This window comes from Bos mutus, chromosome 15 (assembly GCF_027580195.1).
Source record: "Bos mutus isolate GX-2022 chromosome 15, NWIPB_WYAK_1.1, whole genome shotgun sequence".
NCBI lineage: Eukaryota > Metazoa > Chordata > Mammalia > Artiodactyla > Bovidae > Bos > Bos mutus.
Genome location: NC_091631.1, coordinates 6,326,895 through 6,351,874, shown reverse-complemented (window position 1 = coordinate 6,351,874; position 24,980 = coordinate 6,326,895). Strand labels below are relative to the sequence as shown.

Here is a 24,980-nt window from a genome sequence, read left to right as displayed (position 1 = left end):
AGGAGCAAGTGATATTGGTTCAGGAAACCTGAGCTGTGACCCTGAGCTGCTGACAGAATGTCTGATATTTATAGCAACTTGGAGTCAAGTACGGAGGCAAGTGTGTTCTGGATTGTTGCAGATGTCCTCAGGGGGAAAGAAAGCGTCTCTATGAAAAACTGTGTGGGATGCTTAACTGATGGAACATCAGACATGAAAGGACAATTCAATGGGTTTGCATCCCGGTTTTAAAAAATAATAATAAAAGGGTGGCCCAGCCAGTCTCTGTGGATAACATTCTTCACACACCTAGGATATAGCCACAGGAGAGGCCACATTGCTAGCTGAATTTATAAATTGCCCCTTACACTTTAACTATTTCATTTATGCGTTTGCCTATTGATTTAGAGTTGTCCCATTCCACAAAGAATTTGAGGCTGATTGTTTAACTGTGAAAACTACGGCCAAAACTGCCCGCTACTGCTGGCAGCTCAGCAGTGAAGAATCCACCTGCCAGTGCTGGAGACTCAGGTTTGATCTCTGGGTGGGGACGATCCCCTGGAGAAGGAAATGGCAACCCACTCCAGTATTCTTGTCTGGGAAATCTCACATCCAGAGGAGCCTGGCGGGCTACAGTCCATGGGGTTGCAAAGAGTAGAACACAACTGAGCGACTAAACAACAACAAAATGGACAAAACTTGTTATGCCTCCCTGTCTCCTTGCCCTGGTCCTACACGCCAACTCTGGGCCTGGCCTTATGCCTGGCTTTGGCCAATGGAACAGCAGGAAACTTCATGCAAGCATAACTTGAGAAAAGCATCCAGAAGAGAGCCCCAGACATCCAGTCAAGGCTATTCCAGACCGACCAGCCTCTGCCGATGTGCCAGTGACCACAGAGCCCATCCTGGCCAGATCAGCAGAGAAAGACATTGTTTAAAGCCACTGGGTTTGAGGATGCTTTGCTCCATGGCAATAACTAATTAATACAGAAATTTTGTTCTTGAAAAACATTATTAATTAATCGATGGTTATGTATTGAGTGCCCATGATCAGTCCCGTCATAATAGGTTCTGCAGAATACAGAAAACCATGCTGTAAGACATGATCCTGCTTGGAGTTTCATATTTACTTGTGGCAAGACAAAGGAAAAATACCAGCCAGATCTACTTAAACCATGTGGAAATTGTTTATATCCTACTCTTTCCTCAAGGCCAAGCTCAAATGCTACCTTCCTCTTGTAACATTTCCTTCCTTGAACTCCTTGCCAAATTGAATTGTTAACTTCTACCTCCTCTGGGATACCACAGACTATTGTTTTAAATTCTTCCAGGGTGACTCTCATATTATATTTAGAGCTATAGTCAGATGAGAATGTGTCCGTCCCGCCCACTGATTATAAACCTGGGTCTCGCGTCTCACTATGTGGACCCCAACATCTGCTTCAACGGTTGCCTGAACATGAGCCGTGTCAGCGTTTGTTGACTGAATGGACGTTGTAAGAGTTCCAGCATGAGGGAAAACTCAGAAGTTTGTGGTAGTCAAGGAGTGCTCCATGAGGGAAGCAGGAGTTAAGGTTCTCAAATGAGATCCACAGTAAGAATTCCTAGAATTCATGGACTGAATTCAGGGGGACCTATGAACTTGGATGAGGAGGAAAATTGCATCTCTGTGTTCACTAATCTTTAACTGAAACTTAGCATTTCATGCCATTATAAATGTAGGTTACAAACCACAAAAGCAGGTGTAACAGATGTTTTCCTAATCACCACATACTACTGCAGAGACCTCAAAATATCATTAATGTTCATCACTACTTTGAAATAATAGTGTTTATTTAATATAGTAATAAAGGAGAATAGCATTACCATATCACAATTTGGTGTTCTTTAATATTTTAACAACCACATCACAACCAGTTTCCTTTATAATACTGTGTGTTTTTTTAATGTATCTAAAATCACATTTTTGAGATGAGGTTTATAGGTTTTATCAGCCTGCCAAACGGGTCCATGACACAAGAACAGTTAAGACTCCTCTCTACCTTGGAGAATATTCAGACTGTGACTCCCCAGATTGGAGAGAAGTAAATATTTTGGATAGATGACCAGCATAAACAAAGATACAAGTGGGACGGGACACGAGTTCCATACAGGAAGGAAATTTCACCCTCCCCCCACCCTTGAGGAGAGAGCCTCCTGGGCAAGATGAAGTAAAAAGACAGAATCTGTTAGCATAATAATGCATCCAAGAAACGAGGAAATAACTGATTTCTCTTAGCCTCTAAGAATTTGGAGAATTTAAACGCTTAAGGATCTAACAGTTCCCCTGCAGGGTGGAGCTGGGACTCAGGAGAGAGCTGAGCTCTGAACCTTGCAGAAACCACGCCCCCTGCCACACACAACTCTAGTCAAATTGACGCCAAGAAAAGGCCACGCCCCATCCCCCGGGACAGGGCCTCTGCGCGGTGATTAGGCCACAGGCTGCCTGCGGCTGGGTTTGAGGACACTGGCAGCTGACTCACTGGGACCAAGGATGCTTTGCACCATTCTTGGACTCAGAACGGATATGCAATTGGCTAACACTGAGACTCTTTTAGAAAAACACAATGATGACAGTTTGTCCTCACAGAAAGACGTTACAGGCATAGCAGAGGAGTGACCACATGGGTTTGGGGACAGCGCAGAGGCCACCCTGATGAGATCAGAAGGCTGGCTCAAGAAGTAAACCTGAACGGGGAAGAAAGCAGAGAGGAATGAAGGAGAGAGAAGCAAAAACTAACTCTAGGCTTTCAAGAGCCTCTAACCGAGGCAGGGAAGTTAGACGGGGGCTTGGGACAGATGGCAAGGTCTATCTAAGGGATATGAGGTAACTTCAAGACATCGCAGGGACAAAGTCCCCGAGTCCACCAGAGACTCAAGAATAGAATTCCAGGGACAGACTGAAACGGAAAGGGAAGATAGTTAAGGGAATCATCCATGTAAAGGGGATTGTTCAAGTCTCCAAGAATAAAGGCAATAAAGTGAAAGAAAAGCAAGGACTGGGCCTAAGGGGATGGTCACAGAATCAAGATTGAAAACAAAGAAGCTGATAATGATGATAATTATACATGAATAAGGAGACTCCTGTGTCCAAAAGCCAAGGTAAGAGAACATTTCAAGAAAAGGGTTAAACATAGCCAAAGAAACTTGTGCAAGGTCTCAGGCTGTGGCCAGTGGGAGGTGCTTGGTGAGTTCCCACGGAGCAGAGCGTGGATGGATGGAGGCCCACGGTGGGGGAGTGGGTGGGTGGAGCCAGTGCAATGGGAAGAGGGAAGCCAGGACAGAGGGAGGGCCAAGCCTGGAATTAAGTTTCTTTTCTCCAAGAAGATCCAGACTTTCATTAGAGAAAGAAGGAGACTGCAAATCTGGGGTATTTAAAGGTCATGTGAAAATCATGGAAACCTCAAGCTGAAACTGTTCCCACCTAAATAATTTTTGTTTAGAAAGCAGGCAAAGCCGCTGAAACCATCCCAGCACAGCTCCCAAAATGGAATGACTCAGATGTCTCTGAAAATGTGTAGATGCTCTGAACTGCTCTGCTAATATATGGTCTGCCCACACTGAGCCCAGGGTCTGTTATGGGGACGTCTGACACAGAGGCCAGAGCTTCCCAGAGGCGCTGTAAGAACAGGAATTCAGGAAGTGGGGTCAAGTGAAGAGCTGCTATCACTGAACACACCCCGCAGCTTGATGAAACCACCCACCATTTAACCAGCCTCTACCGTGTGCCCAGCACTTCACCGACACTCTCCTAATCCTTAACCACAGCCTGACAAAGTAGTTTAGCTCCATTATTCTCCCCACTGTCTGGATGAGGAAAACTGAGGCTCAAGGAGGTTAAGTAACTTGCCTTGAACTCAGTTTACTGAAAGGCGGAGATAGTGCTGGGACCCAAGCATGTCTAACTTCCAACCTGCCTCTGTCTACCCTGTGACCTCAACCAACCCCATCCCATCCCTCAAGATGGGGGAAAAAAAAAATGTGACATTACCACCTGTGACAGCCAATGAAAGACAAATCTCCCGTAATGTTAGTCCTAATGCTTTCCAAATTCAAGTTTTTTTTTTTTTTTTTAATTGATCTGGACTTAACCAACTTTTAGAAGGAATCCATTCACTTCTTCTCTAAGAGCCCTTCTTGAACTCTTGCTGAGGACAAGCGCTCAACTGGCTCCCAGAGGGAAGGGCTCTCAAGGGACGCCCTGGTGGTCGGGGAAGTCTTCACAGAGGAAGACCATGAACCAAATCAGTTTCTTAATTTTGTTGTTGTTGTTTAAACAAAGTATGACTTCTAAGTCTTTTGAAAAGTCAAATAGTGCTCAAAGGCTTACAATTGAAAAGAGCATTCTCTTCTTCTCCCCAACCCCGTCTCCCTCACCTTGTTCTCCTGAAGCCCTTTCCCCTGTTCTTTACCTCCCTCTCTCTAAATTACCCCCCGAGTCACCAAGGGGCTTCCATGGTGGCTCAGGGGGTAAAGAGCCTGCCTGCAATACAGGAGACCTGGGTTTGATCCCTGGGTTGGAAAGGTTCCCTGGAGAAGAAAATGGCAACCCACTCCAGTATTCTTGCCTGGAGAATTCCACGGACAGAGGAGCCTGGAGGGCTACAGTCCCTGGGTTAGGACTGAGTGACTAACTTTCACTTTCATGCTAGATAACACTTATTCTTCAACCTCTTGAGTCATCATCATCTTAAACACTGGTTGACATCTTAGTGGACTAGAAGTTTTTCTTCCATTCTCTCTCCTCCTCCTTCCATTCTCTCCTCCTCCTCTCTCTCCTACTTGCATCTCAATTTTTAAATTATTATTATTATTTTGCTGTACTGGGTCTTCGTTGCTGCGCATGGCTTTGTCTATTTGTGGGGAGTGGAAGCCACTCTCTCTAGCTCTGGTGTGTGGGCTTCTCGTTGCTTTGGCTTCTCTTATTGCAGAGCACAGGCTCTAGAGTGCAGGTTCAGCAGTTTCCGTGCATGGGCTTAGGTGCTGTACAGCATGTGGGATCTTCTGGAACCAGGGATCAAACCCACGTCCTTTATGTTGGCGTGTGGATTCTTAACCATTGGACCACCCTCATAATGGACGTTGCTCATAATTGTTTTAAATCCTTTGTCTACACCTTCACTACTATGTATTCCCAGCCTGATTACTAGACTGTGATTCTACTTCCTTTCTTTTTTGTTTTTCCTATTAATAATTACCTCATTTTTCATCAACTTAGGCTTGTTTTGTAAAAAGCAATTGACTAAACTTTTCCATGCCCTCGATGTAATTTTCCACATGACCAAACCTGTCTGATAATTTGTCAGTCTCATTTATTTTCCTGGGGACAAACTCCCTCACCCCTTAGAGCCTTCAGCTATCCTGCTGATCAGGTCTAGCTGTTCCCTGGGCCAAGGCACAGCTGGTCTCCAGATATTCTCTTAGCCAATACTCAAGGAATTCCGTCCCTGTCTCCCCTGGGTTGGGGTCCCTGTTCCTGGATCCCACATCTTCTTTCTCAGCTCCTGGTTTTAGTTGAGCACATCCTTCAGGAGTTTCATGAGAAAAGGGACGTGGGTGGACAAGTTATTCTGAGATATTGTGTGTCTAGAAAAGTCTTCATTTCACCATCACATTCAGTTGATAGCCTGGGTTGGTATGGAAGGAAGATAGATGGTAGTCACTCAGTTGTGTCTGACTCTTTGTGACCCCCTGGACTGTAGCCCACCAGGCTCCTCTGTCCATGGAATTCTCCAGGGAAAAATTCTGGAGTGGGTTGCCATTCTCTTCTCCAGGAGATCTTCCCAACCCAGGGATCAAACACAGTCTCCTGTGTTGCAGGCAGCTTCTTTACCATCTGAGCCACCAGGAAAGCCCCAGGTTGGTATGGAAGTAAGTCAGAAAAAGACAAGGGCTTCCCTGGTGACTCAGTGGTAAAGAATCCACCTGCCAATGCAGGAGACACCGGTTCTATCCCTGATCTGGGAAGATCCCACATCCCAAGGAGCAACTAAACCTGTGCCCCACAACAACTGAACTTGGGCTCCAGAGCCTGGGAGCCACCACTGCTGAAGCCGGTGCACCCTAGAGCCTGTGCTCTGCGATGAGAGAAGCCACTGCAATGAGCAGCCTGCGGCTGCAGCCAGAGAGCAGAACCTGCTCACCACAATCAGGAGAAGCCTGCACAGCAAGGACGCCCCAGCACAGCCAGAGCAAGTAAGTAAAATTAGTTGTTGAAAAAGAAAGACACCACCATATGATATCACTCAGATGTGGAATCTAAAAAAAATGACACAACCGACATACCCACAAAACAAAAACAGATTCATAGGCATAGAGATCAGCCTTGTGTTTTGCAGGGAGGGGAAAGGCGGGCAGTGGATGAAGAAGAGAAGGATTGGGAGTTTGGGATTAGCAGAAGCAAGCTATTATATATACAAGAAGGTAACAAGGTCCTACTGTATAACACTATATTCAATATTCTTTGATAAACCATAATGGAAAAGAATATGAGAAAGAATATATATATATATATAACTGAATCACTTAGATGTACGGCAGAAATTAACACAACTTTGTAAGTCAACTGTACTTCAATAAAATCTAAAAATAAGGAGGCACCAAAAGACCAGTCAGAGGCTTTGAGTACCTGGGCCTGACTTGTCCGTTTGATGAGCTACATTCTAGGACAATCATTCCTCCTGACAGCTTGTCTGCTACAGACCCCTAGATATATGCATCTATCGGTCATTTCTTTGGAATTATCTAGTTCCTCCAGAGAAACATTCTCCTATGTCCTTGTGGCGTTGAAGCCAGAATACCAATACAGGCTTGATTCTGCTGCTCCGGAGCTGGGTGGGAGAAAGGTGCTGGAGAGTTCTCAATTTATCTGCAGACTCAATCCCCTGCTTACCCCTTTCCTAGGTACACCTGGCTTCCCTGAGCCCAGAGCCTCTGATCTCTCGTGGGAGTAGAAGGAACGGTCACCCGACTGCTGAGGACTTCGAGGTCTGCCTACTCCTTACCTAGACTTTGAGACTGCCCCCCATGCTGCCGCTGCTGCCGCCACTCAGTGGCGAGCCCCCTTCTCCACCCCACGTCCTGGGGCACTTGGTGCCTCCAGTCCCTAACCCTCTAAACTGGGGGAGTGTGGAAGAAATCAACTTGCTTCCCAGTGCCCTTCCCAGCTGTGAGTGTGGAGATTTGGTATTCCTCCTCTCTGCTGGGAGAAGGGCATGGCACCCCACTCCAGTATTCTTGCCTGGGAAATCCCATGGACAGAGAAGCACGGTGGGCTACAGTCCACGGGGTCACCAAGACTCAGTAACGACTGAGTGGCTGAGCACACACGCCGCTCTGCTAAGTCACGTGTTCCTCCTCTAGCAGCTTTACCTCCTGGATCTCCGTGTTGAGATCCAGGAACACAGACATCTAAGTCCATCAAAGACAAAATTCGGGTTTCTATTCTGGTTCTCCTGGTGGTTTCTGTAGTTTTCAGGGAGTGAACAGAGTGGTGACATCTTTCTTCTACCACCTTGGAAAGCCTCAAGCTCAGTCTCAGGGGTGGATAGCCGTTGACCTGGCAGCTGAGGCAGGGAAAGTTATTCTTGGCGGAGGGCATGGTGTGTTCCCAGGCAAGAGGAATGGAAGCAGACAGCATACAGCTTCTCGCGACTGGAAGCAAGCTCAAGGGAGAGGAGGCTGGACAGGGGCCAGGGAAGCAGGTCACGGAGGGCCATGAGGGTGCCAAGAAGTTTGTCACTGATCCTGGAGAAAAGGGGAAGCCTGAAGGAGAGCAACCTCGTGACCAGATTGGCCACTTGGGGAGCAATACGGCAGGTGTGCTCAAGGGAGTCGGGGGCACACACGCCTGGGAGGAGAGAGACCCACCACGGGTTATGGCAACAGTTTCCCCGTGAGAAACAGCAGCAAGAAAGGGCACTTGAGCAGCGGCGGTCACTGCGCAGAGTCAACAGGACCGACAACTAACGAGCGGGGCAGCAGGGCAGTGGAGGAGTCTAGTTTGAAGGTGGCATGGCACCCCACTCCAGTATTTTTGCCTGGAGAATCTCCACAGACAGAGGTGTCTGGCGGGCTGCAGCCCATGGGGTCACAAGGAGTCGGCCACGACTGAGCGACTAAGCACAGGTGGCAAGAGTGTCCACAGGGACGGGGAAATGCTGGAGGAGAAGCGGGTATAGGGACGCTATATTTGCATTTTTATTACATTCGTCCAAATCTGGGGTGACCAAACCGGTATTATATGGTTGCGGTCAATATCCACATAGCTATCTGAGTCTTGCTTTTTTCTCTTAGAAGTAATTTCCAAGGGTCAACAGAATCCTCTAAGGTCCTTCTTTCATTTGGCCACAGAATATCCCATCGTGTTAATGTCCCATGTCCCACCTCCTCAGGACTCTGTTCCGGGCACTCTAAAGAGGACTGTAGGAACTCCACGGTGCTCTTGGCAGGGTCTGTGAGTGGCCTCCTGCTTCCTCTGAGGCTGAGGACCCCTGGAGAGGTGGGTCAGTGGCATCCGCTCCATCCGCTCTGCCACCTGAAATGAGAGTGATGAGGAAGCATGCTTGGCCACACAGCCTGTGGCTCATCCACACCCCAAACTACCTCCCAATCTGATCCTCTGGTCGCCAAACAACAGTGACCCTACCAGATGTGGAAGGAGCAAGGCCCTCCCCCTCCCCTCACCTGGGCCCTCTCCCCTTCTCAAACGGCCATGCTGCTTTCTTCTGCCAACCATCCTCAGGAGTGGCCCCATTCAGATCTCCGGAGAGGGTCTCAAGGTGCCTGGGGTCAAAGTGTCATCAGGGTCACGCCTAAGAATGGTGGGACCCACACAGGGAAGCAGGTGGCCCTATGGCAGGGTTAGGGGAGGAGGAGCGGACCAACGGTTGTTATGGCAACCAAGACTCCCAAGATGGAAGGAAGGGGAAAGGCGGCCCTGCTTAAGAGTTGCCATGGCAACCCAGATCCTTGAGACCAGCTCTGAAGACAAAAACCACACACTCCCCACTTACAAAGAAGGTACCTGGGAGTCCTCAGGATTCTTTGCATTTCAGAGAGCTGAATGGAATGAGTCAAGGTCTCCTGGTCCCACAGTTGACTTCAGAGACTTTTCAGAGACAGGAAGGCTTCCACTTTTCTTTGGGAAGACAGTCAGAGCTTGGCAACCCCTCAATTCACTCAAGAAGCATCTATTGAGACTACTGTATAGCAGGGACACTGTGATAAACAAGACTCAGGCCTTGTTCTTAAATGAGGAAACTGGACGTTTAAACATCAGTGCAAGACTGTTGTTGGTGGGCGTGATGGTTCAGCCTTTTCTGGAGACGGTTTGGCAGCATCCATTAAAATCATAGGGCTTCCCTGGTGGCTCAGATGGCTAAAGAATCTGCCTGCGATGCGCGAGACGCAAGTTCAATTCCCGGGTCGGGAAGATGCCCTGGAGAAGGGAACGGCAACCCACTCCAGTATTCTTGCCTAGAGAAGCCCATGGACGGAGGAGCCTGACGGGCTACAGTCTATGGGGTCGCAAAGAGTCAGGCGTGACTTGAGCGACTGACAATATTAAAATTACAAGAGCACATTTGCTGTGATGCAGCAATCCATTTCCAGGAGTGTGCCTACAGAAACATTTGCATCTGAATCTTGTCACTGCAGCGCTATTTGTCACAGTAAATGGTGGGAAACACGTGAATGTCCCATGAGGCAGGCTAGCCATCTAGATTTGGATGCAGCTATACGTGCTGGGACACATATGAATATGTGGAAAGCAGAAGAAACTGTTAGCGGTGATCACCCCAGTGTAGCGGGACTGACCAATGAGATCAGAAACTGGAGGGTGGGGCACGGGGCTCTCGCTTTTCCTTCTGAACCACATTTGGCTGTTACAAGAATGCACATGTGCATGTTAACTCGTTTCAGCCATGTCCAGCTCTTTGTGACCCTATAGACTGTGTAGCCCACCAGGCTCCTCTGTCCATGGGATTCTTCAAGCAAGAATACTGAAATGGGTTGCCATGCCCTCCTCCAGGGAATCTTTCCAACTCAGTGTTTGAACCCGTGTCTTTTACATCTCCTGCATTGACAGGTGGGCTCTTTACCACTAGCGCCACCTGGGAAGCCCCATTACAAGAGTATAGATTTATAATTTAAGGAAACCACCAAATACTTGGGGAATATGTAGGATGGTTGGTGGGTGGTCCCATAACTTCGTGGCAAATAGATGAGGAAAAAATGGAAACAGTGGCAGATTTTATTTTCTTGGTCACCAAAATCACTGTGAACAGTGGCTGCACCCAGGAAGTTAAAAGATGCTTGCTCCTTGGAAGAAAAGCTATAACAAACCTAGACAGCATTTTAAAAAGCAGAGACATCGCTTTGCAACAAAGGTCCACATAGTCAAAGCTATGGTTTTTCCAGTAGTATGACAGCTGGACCGTGAAGAAGGGTGAGCACCGAAGAATTGATGCTTTTGAACTATGGTGCTGGAGAAGACTCTTGAGAGTCCCTTGGACTGCAAGATCAAACCAGTCAATCCTAAAGGAAACCAACCCTGACTATTCATTGTTAGGACTAAAGCTGAATCTCCACTACTTTGGCCACCTGATGCAAAGAGCCAACTCACTGGAAAAGACCCTGATGCTGGGGAAGATTGCGGGCAAGAGAAGAAGAGGGCGGCAGAGGATGAGATGTTAGATGGTATCACCAACTCAACGGACATGAGTCTGAGTAAACTCCGGGAGTTGGTGATGGACAGGGAAGCCTAGTGTGCTGCAGTCCATGGGGTCGCAAAGAGCTGGACATGACTGAGAGACTGAACAACAAAGGGTGGTTGGTGCTCTGATGAGATTTATGGAGGTGAAAAATGTGTGTATTGCTGGCTATAGGACAATGCAAAGAGCCACACTAGAGTGAGAGTTAGAAGAAAAGACAGGCGGGTAGGAAGAAGTGAGGTCAAATTTCATCAGAGGAATGCATTTTAAAGGGATGGCAAAAGCAAAGACTGGGAAGCGTGGAAGTCCAGATGTGTTTGGGAACTTCAAGCAGATTCCATGCAGAGGTGGCAGAGATGGGTTGGGGCCACAGACCTCCCCAGGGACAGGGGAGAGCCATCTCAAGTGTGGAAGCCAGAGAGGGACGTGAGAAGAGCAGAACCTAGACAGATAGCCCAGAGGGCTCCTGTGTGGTGGGCAGACTCAAGGGGAGACATCCCTGGGACAGAAAGGCACCTTGAGAGGCTGCTAGAATCCCTCCCATGGGGAGAAGTGATGGGGACCCCCCCTGAGGGCAGATGGAGGGCAGGGAATTCCTAGTAGCATTTCACAAGTAGGCAGGGTAGGAATTGATGTGTTTAGAATCCATCATCTATCAGGGCCAGATGAGCCTCCTCCACTTCAGTTCAGTTCAGTTCAGTCTCTCAGTCATGTCCAACACTTTGCAACCCCATGGACTGCAGCACACCAGGCTTCCCTGTCCATCACCAACTCCAGGAGCCTACCCAAACTCATGTCCCTTACATCAGTGATGCCATCCAACCATTTCATCCTGTCATCCCATTCTCCTCCTGCCTTCAATCTTTCCCAGCATCAGGGTCTTTTCCAATGAGTCAGTTCTTCCCATCAGGTGGCCAAAGTATTGGAGTTTCAGCTTCAGCATCAGTCCTTCCAATGAATATTCAGGATTGATTTCCTTTAGGATGGACTGGTTGGATCTCCTTGCAGTCCAAGGGACTCTCAAGAGTCTTCTCCGACACCACTCTTCAAAAGCATCAATTCTTCAGCACTCAGCTTTCATTATAGTCCAACTCTCACATCCATACATGACTACTGGAAAAACCATAGCTTTGACTAGATGGATCTTTGTGGGCAAAGTAATGTCTCTGCTTTTTAATATGCTGTCTAGGTTGGTCATAACTTTTCTTCCAAGGAGCAAGCGTCTTTTAATTTCATGGCTGCAGTCACCATCTGCAGTGATTTCAGAGTCCAAAAAAATAAAGTCTGACACTGTTTCCATTCTTTCCCCATCTATTTGCCATGAAGTGATAGGACCAGATACCATGATCTTAGTTTCTCTGAATGTGGGGAAATGGAGGCCCAGAGAGGAGAAATGAGGTAGTCCCTGCTTTTATGACTGAGTTTCTCCTGGGCAACTTGGAGGAGGCGGCTCAGTCCTTTGAGAACCTGGCCTATTTAACATCTGATTCAGACAATCCCCAACCGAGATGGGATGGACCAAGGGAGACCTGCTGCCCAAGAAGCCTCTGTGGGAAGAAGACAGGGAGAAAGACAACTGTGATGTCTAGATGGCAAGGGTCCCACTCGAGATCCAGGCCTCCTAGAGGGGAAGTGTTCCGGGCATCAGACTCAGACATGGCTGGCCTGCAGGGAGCCTCGGCTGGGCGGGGGCACTGGGAAGGATGGCAGGTGGTGAGCACGCTGCCCCCAAGAGCTGGCAGGAAATGTCTCTGTCACCTGCCTCTCTGGTGCCCTGCCGCATGCCAGGGGACAGGCACTGTGGTGGCCCAGACAGAGCATGGGACTCTGGAGTCAGCCCCTGACATCTAGTGCCTTCCTGTCCTGCCCACTGGGTACGCTGGCCTTGAACTTGCCATGTAACAATCCCACGTGGGAAAACTGACAGAGGCTCAAGACTCACTCTGAGAAATGCTGCAGGGAACGCAGCCCTCCTCCTGGACAGGAGAAGGGGAAAGCCCCCAAGGGATCCCTGTTGCCAAGCTGCCAGTGTGGCCCCGTTTAGCAGATCAGCTAGAAGGAAGGGTGGTGATCATTGCCCTCCCTGAGCTGTGCATAAGCACAGAGCAGGCGGCGTGCCTCCGCACACGATGTCCTCTCACTTAAAAAGAAGTAAACACTGGGGCAGGTGCAGCTATCCCATTTCACAGAGGCAGCAGACGAGTTCTGATTCAGGCCCCACCAGCGTCACGCCAACCTTTGGACAGCAGTCCCAGCAGCTGCTAGACTAGATTCAAATCTGTTACCACTGGCCCAAAGAGTTCTGCATGAGGAAACGTTCTCCCCTTAAACAAGTCTGGGAAATGCTACAAATTCTTTCCTTCTTTAAGGGAATCACAGTGCCTCCTAAGTTATCAAAGGCTCTTAGAAGTCCCACAGTAATGCTGTTTAACACAGCATTTCCCTAACATATGGCTTCCCTAGTGACTCAGGCAGTAAAGAATCTGCCTGCAATGCAGGAGACCTGGGTTCGATCCCTAGTTCGGGACGATCCCCTGGAGGAGGGAATGGAAACCCACTCCAGTGTTCTTGCCTGGAGAATCCCATGGACGGAGGAGCCTGGCAGGCTGCAGTCCATGGGTAACAAAAAGTCAGACACGGATGAACAGCTAACACTTTCACTAACACACTTTCATGGCCTCTTTTACAGTCTGCAGAACCTGAGCTCCATGAAACATTCTGACAAATGTGGATCTGACCAATAGCAGCAGAACTCTAAGGTGGGATTTCAGACCTTCAAACAAAAGACAAATCCTTGGGCAGAGTCTTCCCTCAGTCCCTCAAGTCACAGCAGAAGCCTCTGCTTCCTCCCGGGCCTTGGAACAGAGAGAGTGGATGAGGCTGAGGTCTGCGGGACCCCGAACTGCACCCTCAGCGGGCAAGGGGAGGACCAGATGCTGGCTGTGGCAGGACTTGTCTGCAGCTCTGGGACCAGGCATCCTCGGGTGGGCGGGCCAGGTCAGGCATCTGGAAGAGCCAAGGCACAGATGTTCCAGCCACTCTTGGATTCCAGCCTGGGCTCCTGCCTTCCCTAATTCCAATATTTGGCTGCCGCTCTCACCTAATTCATATTCCAATGTCAACACTGTGTAATCTCCCCCAAACACTGACAGCCTTGGAGGTGGGCAAGGGGAAGGGGCAGCTGACAAGCAGCGACAGAGGGACCAAAGGGGAGGCGAGGAGGAGGTGAGCAGGACTCAAGAACTCACACAGGACCCCACCCCACCCCCCTACCCAGCCAGGCCGGTAGCACCTGCGAGCTTTCCTGGAGAGAAGAGACTGCGGCCCTAAAGGCACCCAGTACTCACCTGTGCTGATCAAGGAGGCCATGAGGTGTCGGGGCCAAGGGCCTCCCATGCTCAGAGAAGGGGGAACCAGAGCCCACTTAGATGTTGGGCTGGGCTGCCCAGGAGGGTGGGTCTTGTGTGATGGCCAGATAGAGAATGTGACCGCAGTCAGGGGGCTAGGGTCTAGCTCCAGCTCTGCCTCTTAACTGGCTGTGTGACCTTGGGCAAGTCAGTCAACCTCTCTGGGCTTCATTTCACTTCAAATGAAGAAGTTGCCTATCTCTGGGGGAAGGCAAGAGAGCATCAGGAGAAACAGCGTGGGCCTGACTGCTGAGCTGGCTCTGTCCTGGCTCTTGACCTCACTGGACTCTGGTATCCTCATAGGTAAAATGGGAATAATGATGCTGGGATGAAATGAGAGAAGGCGTGCCAAGAGCGTGGATCTCTACGCGGGCTGTGGGGGTGGGGCAGGGTATGGGGCAGCTCGAACAAGGTATGCCTGCAGTCATCTTCTCCAGGCCCTCACTGAACCGAGCCTCATGTGAGGTCTATGAGGGAGAGACTATTGCTAACCCATTTTACAGAGGTGGAAACCGAGGCCCCGTAACTGGCCCACAAATCACACCGCTGGAGGGCACTGGATTCTGTCTGACGCCAAAGCCTCCGGGACTGTTCTGTTGTTCCACACTGTCTTTCTAAGCTTGTAGGGGTGGTGAAGGCGTGGACCCGGGCCCTGGAGGAGCCCCATCATCTGGCTGATGAGGAGTGAGGGGTGGGGGCACGGGGGTGCAGGTCCGGGGTGCCGGTGCAGAGCTGCAAGGCGGCCCTTGAGCTTGGTCTCCCTCCTGCCCTAGGAGCCCGTCTCCACCCTCACCGACCTCTCGACCCCCAGCCCCACCCTATTCTTCCCAGTCATTGCTGCCCACCACCACCACCCTCCCCAGGCCGCCCTCTGCACCCCATTCCCAGCCAAAGGCTTCCCTAGTTCTGACCACAAACTCCCTGGAATTCAGGGACCTCCACCCAGATTTTCCCCAGGGCTGCATTCACTCAGACTTCCTGAGGAGGGCTACTCATCAGTATGCACAGAATTTGCATGCAATTTGCATACACTCATAAGGACCTGCAAGGCAGCTTTCCAGTGAAGTATTATCGAGGCTGCTTTCCCCTCCTTATCTCTCCATTTCTTCCTGCTGCTTTGAACCCACCCTCGGGCACTGCTCCCTGCTTTCCTACTTCTAGATGTGTAACTAAACAAGAGGAGGAATTTTTTTTTTTTTAATGACAATTGCCATTTACTGAGCACCTGTTATGTGACGGGCGCTGCCCCTCACAATTACTCCCAGAGAATCGCTATTTGAGGGGGTCTGAGGGAACCCAGGGAAGAGGAGCCCCCTTCCCAGCCTCTCCTCAGAGCCACCAGAGAATGACTCAGGCAGAAGAATTTCGAAGGGCCTCTTTAATGTTGGGAAAGCTAATTCAGGGGGCTTCCCGGTGGCTCAGTGGTGAAGAATCTGCCTGCCAGTGCAGGAGAGGCAAGAGCCGCACGTTCTGTCCCTGGGTCGGGAAGATCCCATGGTATAGGAAACGGCAGCCCACTCCAGGATTCTTGCCTGGAAATTTCCACAGGCAGAGGAGCCTGGCGGGCTACAGTCCATGGGGCTGCAAAGAGTTGGACTCAACTGAGCACAGCTCACACACGTGAACACACACACACACAGCTGATTCAGGACAAATATGCCTCAGGTCTTGTGGTTTCCTAATTCTGAACAGAACGGCATGGAGAGGATATATGCTCTCTGCAGGTGGGCAGATCCCCCAAAGAGAAGCGGGGAAGGGGCTGGGCTGCACACTGTCCCAAGTTCACCATTTACAAACCACCCCCCGGGAAGACTGGGATGGGGAGCCAAGACTGCCTCGAGCGGATGCTCCCTCCCTGTGGAAAGTACACAGCAGCAGCAAGGGAGCAGTGTCCCCCTTATTTTACAGATGTGAAAACTGGGAAGTAATGTAACTTCCCCAAGGTCCCTGAGTAAGGAAACTAGGGGATTGGCACTGAAGCCCAGCACTGCCTAACTCCAGAGCCTGTGGGCTTTCCATATCACCAGAGTCATCTCTTTGAGCAAAGCACACCGACCAGGGAAAGGGAACAAAGAGAAAACGCAGAGAAGAGAACAGAGAGAAAGCTGCAAGTGTCTGCATGTGGGTCAGCCCGCCACTGGGGAAATCCACCCCTTCAGCGCCAGGGCTGGGAGGGCCTCTGGGCCATGGAGTCGTGGCAGGGGGGACAAACTCTCACACATGCCCGCAGGGGCGAGGCAACCTATACAGGAGTCGGTGGGCAGGGAGACAATAGGGAGTGGTGGGGACTGTGGTCCACCCCACTGCGGAAGGCCTGACTCCAGCCCAGCCCACCTCGATCATGCAGCAACAAAGCCCAGGCCACCAGATCTTCTGACTTTTCAAGAAATGTTAAAATCAAATTATTACACGAAATCTCCCCTATCTGTTTAGGTTGGCTCAGCATTTGAGAGAACGAACAGATACTGTTGAGGCAAGCAAAACATCACTTCTTCTTGGCTACAGCCTGCTCACCAGTCTACAACCGCAAAAAAGGCCTGTCACCTCAGAAGTGTGCTCGGTGAAGTGAGAGTTCCTGAGCTCCAGGGGTGGCCGCGTCCCTGTCCCTGCCACCTCTCAGGCCGGAGCAGGAGGCGCTCAGGCAGTCATGGGGAACATCCTTGGAGCCCATCCCAGAGCTAGCAAGCAGAGAGCCGGGCCCCGTGATTCCTAGCTCAGAGCCCCTTCCACAAACTCACAGCTACTCACTGCCTTTTTTCCTTTTTCACTTTTTATTTTGTATTGGAGTATAGCCGATTAACAACGTTGGTAGTTTCAGGTGAATAGAGAGGGTCTCAGCACTACATATACAGGTATCCATTCTCCCCCAAGCTCCCCTCCCACCCAGGCTGCCGATAATATAGGGCAGAGTTCCCTGCTCTATACAGGGACTCAGCACTACATATACAGGTATCCATTCTCCCCCAAGCTCCCCTCCCACCCAGGCTGCCGATAATATAGGGCAGAGTTCCCTGCTCTATACAGCAGGTCCTTGCCGGTTATCCGTTTTAAAGATGCTACTTGCTGTCTTCTGATCCAGGAGCTGCATCTTAAATTACAGTCAGATCTCTGCGGTCTCAGGTTAGAAATCAGCATTTTTAACAAGGCACCCCAGGGAATTCTCACACACACGAATGTGTGGAAACCATAGCAGGGGGACTGGGAGCAAAGACGGAAATGTACAGGCATAGATGAGTGCCCTGTGGACCAGCCATGTGACCGGAAGTCACAACCTCGCTAAGCCTCAGTCTCTCATCTTTAAAAGAGACAGAATGTTGATCGCTTCACACGTTTGCCTTGGGGAGACCCTAGTAAGGTCAGGCACACAAAAACGTTTTTGTCAGCACACAAGCAGTGGTTTTTCAACCTGCAGGTCCCAGTCAATAAATGGGTCACAGGATCAATTTAACGGGTTTGGGGACTTCCCATGGTGGTCCAGTGGCTAAGACTCTGCACTCCCAGGGTAGGGGGTCCAGATTTGATCCCTGGTCAGGGAACTAGATCCCACGTGCTGCAATGAAGACTGAAGATGCTACGTGCCACAACTATAGACCCAGCACAAACAAATATTAAAAAAAAAAATTTTAGTGGGCCTCGATCCATTCTATTTTTAGTGAAATAAAATAAACAGTAGAAAGACTATTGTCTTACAGAACTTCATGGAACATAAAGACACATGTGGGAATATAAGCACATATGGGAATGTTGGGTCACAATTCATAATGTTTTTGTCCCATGAGTGGTCAAAGAAATTTTTTTGTTTAAAAAACACACTGCTCTACGGGAATTCCCTGGCAGTACAATGGTTAGGACTTGGCGACCTCCCTGCCAGCGACCTGGGGTTCGATGCCTGGTTGGAGAAGTAGAATCCCACAAGCCACACGATACAGCCACCAAAAAAAAAGAAAGAGACATACACTGCTCCACACATAGTTGTAAATCCTCATGACCTTGTATGATGCAATGGTTTCTTTGGACATGACGAAAAACACAAGCAACAAAAGAAAAAAACAAACTGGGCTTCATCAAACTTAAAACTTTTGTGCTTCAGAGGGCATTACTAAGAAAGTGAAAAGACAACCCTCAGAATGGGAGAAAATAATTACAAATCACATATCTAACAAAGGCCTGTTGTGCAGAATATATAAAAGAATTTTACAACTCAACAATAAAAATGATAATCCAACTTTAAAAAGGGGGAAAGTCTCCACAGACATTTTTCCAGAGAAGATACTCAAATAGTCAGCAAGGCTGTGAAAAGATATTCACCATCATTAGGCTTCCCAGCTGGCACCAGTGGTAAAGAACCTGCCTGCCAATGCAGGGAGAGGTAAGAGATGCAGGCTTTGATCCCTGGATTAAGAAGATTCCCCTGGAGGGGGGGCGTGGCAACGCCCTCCAGTACTCTTGCCTGGAGAGTCCCGGGGATAAAGGAGCCTGGTGGGCTACAGCCCATGGGGTCACAAAGAGTCAGACACAACTGAAGATGCAGGGAGCCACCGGGAGGACCTCCACCCGTGACAAAGGTCATGAGGAAGGAGGCTCGACATACGCAAAGGTGGGATCGAGCCTCAGGAGTCCCCCTGGAAATTCTCGAGCATCTACCCCCATAACCAGAGCCTGCCTACTTTACTACTTTGTGCTCTCACCTACACCTCTGACTTTAAGGGGGGCTGTCCCCCACCACCTCTTTCGGAGAAAGAGTTAACTTAGAGCTCCAGTTAATAATAATTCCTGGGCATGATAGGAGTGTTCCAAACTTACAAACTCCTCTGAAGTTTCTCTAGCCGGCCTGACAGGCTTGTCTGGCCACATGTGATTGCTCACAGCCTCCCAGCCATGAGAGGCACGAGATGCTTTAAACCTTCTAAAAACAGGTTCCTTAGAAAAGTTAGAAAACCATTAGTATAAGTAGAGTGGGCTGATTAGAAATTGTATTGGTGAAGGGTTTCTGATTTGTTGAGCCAATGTTTGTTGCTAAGTCTCCACATCCCCTGCCCTTACACACATTAATGAATATATAGAAGAAATAAGTATTAACCTTTGATATTAATCACTTTAGACCTTAGGCTAAGTAAATTCTTTCCTTAATTAAAACCCACTGCACCCTCACCCTATAGGAATGTAACTTTTATCTGGTACCTTCGGAAGGTGGAGTCTTTTTTAAGAATAATCACCCCTGGAGAAATAAGTGTCCTGGTTGACTGATCGCTGTCACAAGGAGAGGGTCATAAATTGTCAGCAGGTGCCCTGACCAGAAGATGATATAACACCCCTAAGACCTCTGTATACATTTGTATGAAGCACCTGACTTTGATAAAAGTCAGGACTGCTGACCCCGCATGACTTTTGCATAACATCTCAGTGTATAAAAGTAGGCCATGGAAAATAAACAATTGGGATCAGTTTCTCGAAATACTGGTCTTCCCATGTCGCTCTCTCTCTCAAACTCTGGCTGAGTCTCCATCTGGAGCGTGGAACCCACCAAGCTTACTAATTATGCCTGGGCTTCTAAGACCCGACCGGGGAGGCCTCAGTGTCTCCTCTCCTTCGGGAGAATGGAAGGATGCCTGCGGCCTATGTAAGTGGTGCAAACTTCTTGTCTTGAAGTTTTATTGGTCTCTCGTGTAAACCAAGCTACTCAGCCTCTTTTCTCCACTGAATTTTTCTACTGAGCTATCCTCATTCTATTACTCTTTATATCTCTAATTAATATCTAATTGGAGCTATTGTATCCTGATCCTCGCCGACGCCGTCCCCGCTTCAAACTCCCTGGATCAGCCGGGGCTGGACCTCGGCATGAAGCAACTTAGCACACACACATACACATGATTAGTTATCAGGAAAAGGCAAATCAAAACCACAGTGAGATACCACTTCACACCCACTAGGATGGCTATCATCAAAAAGACAGACGGTGACAAGTGTTGACAAGGATACAGAGAAATTGGAAGCCTCATACATTGCTGGTGGGAATGTAAAATGGTGCAGCCACTTTGGAAAACAGTTGGGCATTTCCTCAAAAAGTTAAATATAAAGTCACCATACGATCCAGAATTTTTACTCTTGGGTATGTATATACCCAAGAGAACAAGGCGTGAAATACTGATTCACACTATGGTATGGATGAACCCTGAAAACATCATGCCAAATGAAAGAACCCACATATTGCATGATTCCATTTATGTGAAATGCCTAGAACCGGCAAAATCAGAGGCAGAAAACAGATTAATGTTGGTCTAGAGGCAGGGGGTCATGGGGAATGAAGGTTAGTGGTGTTGGGGTTTCTTTGTGGGATGCTAAAAATGTTCTAGAACAAAATAAGGGTGATGGCTATACAACCTTATACGTATACTAAAAACCCACAAAACTGTACACTTTAAAAGAGTGAATTTTATATAAATTAGTTCTCAGAAAAAGCAACACTGTTCTAAAACATTATGGGATCTATTGATGCTAAAGAAGATGAGATAGGAAAGAAAATAAAGAGACCAGGAAGAGAGTGCTAAGATTGTGAAGGCCCTGGAGGGCTGCAGAGGGACGTCGTGTCTCCACCATGTGCCCTCTGCACAGCCTGATCAGCGGCACGCCATCGGAATGCACGACCCAGTGAATGGGGCTCATACACTATGGACGGTATTTGTGACCCGTAACAGTCTCATTGAGCGACAATTTGGCAATGCCTGTTAAAAACTAAAAATGCTCACACTTCTGACCTCAGACTTTGTGTTTTAGGATGATAGCCTTCAAAAACACTCCCAGAAGGGGGTCACCATCAATACAAGTACATTCATTGCAGTGTTGTTTGAAACTGAGTACATTATGTTGAGTACGTAATAACTAGCAATTGAGAGATGATTAAGTAATAATCATGATATACCACATGTGGAATACTGAGCACAGGTAGATATTTGAGAATTATTATTAAGTAGGGGCATAGGGTATAAAGACAGCAGGGATCAGGGAGAAAGACTCATTTTTTCATAGCAGAATTCCAGCTAATAAACAAGGTAGTCTCAAAGTATCTCTCCTACCCCCAAGATACTTATTAATTACAAAGGAAAAGATAGTTTATAAGAGAGAAATCCAGCAGTTGCCACCTAAACCAAGTGATCAATGTTAACATCATCTATCACGTGACACATGGATAATGTGTACCCCCTGGGAAAAATGCATTACTGGGACTTCCCTGGCAGTCCAGTGGCTAAAACTTGGCCTTCCAATGCAGGGGGCTCAGGTTCAATCCTTGGTTGGGGAGCTAAGCTCCCACATGCTGCACAGTCAAAAAAACAAACCATAAAACAGAAACAATATTGTAACAGTACAATGAAGGCTTTTTAAAAAATGGTCCACATCAAAAATCTTAAAAAAACAACAATTTGGGTATTCATGCCTATAATGCCTAAACTCCGGGAGTTGGGGATGGACAGGGAGGCCTGGCGTGCTGCAGTCCATGGGGTTGCAAAGAGTCAGACACGACTGAGCGACTGAACTGAACTGATGCCTACAATGCCCAATCTCAATCTAATCATGACCAAAAGACAGCAGATAAAACCAAACAGAGGAATATTCTATTATATAAGTGACACGTACTCTTCAAAAGTGTTGAGAGAGACAAAGAGGGACTGAAGCTCCATCCCTGACCAGAGACAGCTAAGTGGACCTGAGACTGAGATGCAGTGTCGATCGTAAATTGGATCCCAGAGCAGAAAAAGGTTATTCATGGAAAAGCCAGTGAAATCTGACTAAAGAGTGTAAGTTAGTTAACAGTATTGAACCAATGTTCATTTCTTAGTTTTGGTAACTGCATTATGGTTATGCAAGATGTTAACATTAGGGAAAGTTAAGTGAAGGATATTAAGGGTACTCTGTACTATTTTTACGACTTTTCTGTAAGTCTAAAATTATTTCAAACTGAAAAAAGTTTCAACAGAAAGAATATTGTAGTCTTATTTTTGTATAAAAGAATCATAATCTGGTGAGCATTTGCTGGTTGTCTTCTGTACTGGGTGGAACAGCGTTTCCCCCAAAATTCACAGCCATCTGGAACTTCAGAAGGTGACTTTGTTTGGAAATAGGTTATTTGCAGATGTAATTCATTGACATGAGGTCACACTGGATTAGGGTGGGCCCTAAATCCAAACAACCAGTGGTATCTCTATAAGAAGGCCCTGTGAAGACACGCACACACTCACACGCACATGCACGCACACACACACGCACACACTCACACGCACACACACAGGGACACACACACATGCACACACGCACACATGCACTCACATGCACACACACACAGGGACACACACGCGCATGCACGCACACATGCACACATACGCACACGCACACACACATGCACACACACAGGGACACACACACATGCACACACACACGCACGCATGCACGCACACACGCACACACTCACATGCACACACACAGGGACACACACATGCATGCACACACATGCACACACACGCACACACACTCACACACACGCACGCACACATGCACACACACAGGGACACACACTCACATGCACATACACAGGGACGCACACACGCACACACACAGGGACACACACACATGCACACACACACAGGGACACACACACGCAGGGACACACGTGCACACACACACAGGAACACACACACACATGCACACGCACACTCACACACACACACAGGGAGAGCACAGGGTGAGCACAGAGGAGGCAGAGACTGCAGTGATGCAACTACAACCCAAGGAACACAGGCGCTTCTGGCCACCACCAGAAGCTAGAGAGAAGCATAAAGTAGATTCTCTCTCAGAAGCCCCTAAAGAAACCAATCATGCCAATACCTTGATTTTAGACTTCCAGACCCCCAAAACCAAAAAAAAAAAATCCTGTTGTTTTAGGCCAGCAAGTTCATGGTAATTTGTTACAGCAGCTCCAGGAAACGAATACATCTTCCTGGCCAGCATTCCCCACCACTCACCCTGGTCCCAAAGTCCCAACTGTCTCTTGAGGACCCGTGTGGTTCACTGAAGCTGACTTACTCCCCTCCTAAGTGTCCTAGGTTACTCAGCATATTCCATCTCTCCAGCCTCTAAGATGTGTGACCCCTGAAGCATTGAGACTTGAGGACAATATTTGCTGCCAACTCCTGGGAAAGAAGCTTCTACACCTCCAGAAGAAACTGTCTCTCCTGTTAGACCTGAATGAGGAAACCATTGTGCTGTATAACAAGGGGAACCAGTCTCCACATGAAAAGAGCAAAACGGGAAGCAGAATGGAGAAACAAAGATTCTGATCCATCAGTAGGCTGCTGGATCAAGCCACACCTGAAACCGGTAATCTCTGGACTTTTGGCTTATATGAGCCACTAATTTCCCTCTTGGTTAAAACCAGTGGAGTAGAGTCCTGACTAATTCAAGTAAGGCCATGCATGGAAACAAAGCCATCATCATGCCTAGGACCCTCATTCTAGCTTAGCTCTGTTTCCCTCTCTGCCAGTTTCACTGTTAGATGAGTTCTGCTCTCCTACTCCAAATTCAGCCCAGCAACCTCTATGGAAAGAAAGCATCTCTATTTTTAACCATCAGGTATCTGCTGCAATGAGGCTGTGTAACAAGCAACCCACAAATCTCAGTTGCTATCAGAAACAATCCTTTTTCATATTTATGGCTTCCCTTGGTGGCTCAGATGGTAAATAATCTGCCTGCAGTGCAGGGGAGACCGAGGTTCGATCCGTGGGTCAGGAAGATCCTTGGGAGAAGGGAATGGCAACCAGTATTCTTGCTCAGAGAATTCCATGGACAGAGAAACCTGGTAGGCTTACAGTCCATGGACTCAGAAAGAGTCAGACACGACTGAGCAACTAATACTTTCACTTTCAGGGGGTTGGCTAAATTCAGCTGAGTTAGGCTGGACTCAAGTCTTCAGATTGGTTTTGGTTTGCTCCATATTCTCCACCCTGGACTCCAGACGAAGGCCATGCGGGAAACACCCTTCTCATGGCGGAAGTCAGGAGCTGAAGAGGGGCAAACAGGAACATAAGACTGCTCTTTTCAGGACAAGCTAGGAACGGGCACAGTGACTTCTACCCACATTCTGCCCAGAACAAGTCAGGTGGTCAAGGCCACCACGGCCAGTGTGGGGAAGAACACTCACCCACAGCAAGCCACGGCAAGGACAGGAACGGAAGGAAGATTATCACTAAATAATTTGATGGCACACATCTTTCTCAGTAGTGCTTCAAACAGGTTGGAGATAACTCACCGCCGGGCTCAGGGTCAGCTGTTCTCCCCTGAAGCAACCACTGTGCCTGAGGGAGTGAAAGCAATGGAGGTGGTAAGGGTCCCTCCCAAATTTACAGGCGGGGGGAACGCGGGGATGGGCTGCTTCCCAGTGGAACATCAAAATGCTGTTTCCACGGTAAGGATGAAAACCATCTCAACCAGGGCCGGGTGCCTCTCAAAGTACAGCACGGCAAGCGAATCGCCTGAGGATCTTCTTAAAATGCAGGTGCTGAGTCAGCAGGCACAGGGTGGGACCCGAGAGTCCGCCTCGCTAGAGGGTCCCAGGTGATACGGGTAAAGATCTGTAGCACTGATCAAGAATGAAATCAGCAGAGGCTCTCAACCTCCCGATGCCACCTTCTCGATTACAAAATGACAATCCCATCTGCCAGACTTTCTTTTGGCAAAGAAGATGGTGCCCCCGGGGAGTCAGGGAGTGAAATATTTGTGCTGTTTCTCACCCCCTGACTGCCCTTCCACCCCTCGGCCAGTCCCCAGGAAAGGGCTCCAAATCAGGCCAACTGGG

General features: G+C 48.5%; 1 long non-coding RNA gene across 1 annotated transcript; it reads left to right on the top strand.

Moving 5' to 3' along the window:
- The first annotated feature begins 2,631 nt into the window (after positions 1 to 2,631).
- On the top strand, positions 2,632 to 12,029 carry LOC138990982 (uncharacterized). Its single transcript, XR_011466999.1, has 3 exons — positions 2,632 to 3,120; positions 5,956 to 6,213; positions 6,922 to 12,029. It is a non-coding gene; the product is annotated as an uncharacterized lncRNA (long non-coding RNA).
- The last annotated feature ends 12,951 nt before the right edge of the window (positions 12,030 to 24,980 follow it).